This window comes from Calidris pugnax, unplaced genomic scaffold (assembly GCF_001431845.1).
Source record: "Calidris pugnax isolate Ruff unplaced genomic scaffold, ASM143184v1 scaffold28, whole genome shotgun sequence".
In the NCBI taxonomy this organism is placed as follows: Eukaryota; Metazoa; Chordata; class Aves; order Charadriiformes; family Scolopacidae; genus Calidris; species Calidris pugnax.
The window spans coordinates 14,981,426-14,981,714 of record NW_015090842.1 but is presented as its reverse complement, the minus strand read 5'-3'; positions in this window follow the sequence as shown (position 1 = coordinate 14,981,714).

The following is a 289-nucleotide window of genomic DNA, read 5'->3' as shown; positions in this document are numbered from 1 at the left end:
CCCGGCACCCACCGGCACCGGGAACCGCGGGGCTGCCCGGGCAGAGCGCCGCAGGTGCGGGGGCTGATGCTGCTGACGCTTGCCTTTTATTCTTTATTTTTTCTTTAATTTTTTTTCTCCCCTCTCCCTTAACGCGAAACAAATAAACCCGCCACCTTCCGCCGAAAGTTTTCCCCTGGTTGCGAGAACCTCATTAATATTGTGCAGCTGGAAATGATATTACCACCACTTCCCCTCACCCACCCCCCAACCCCCGATCGCAGCAAATCACCGCTCGGCGGCTATTACC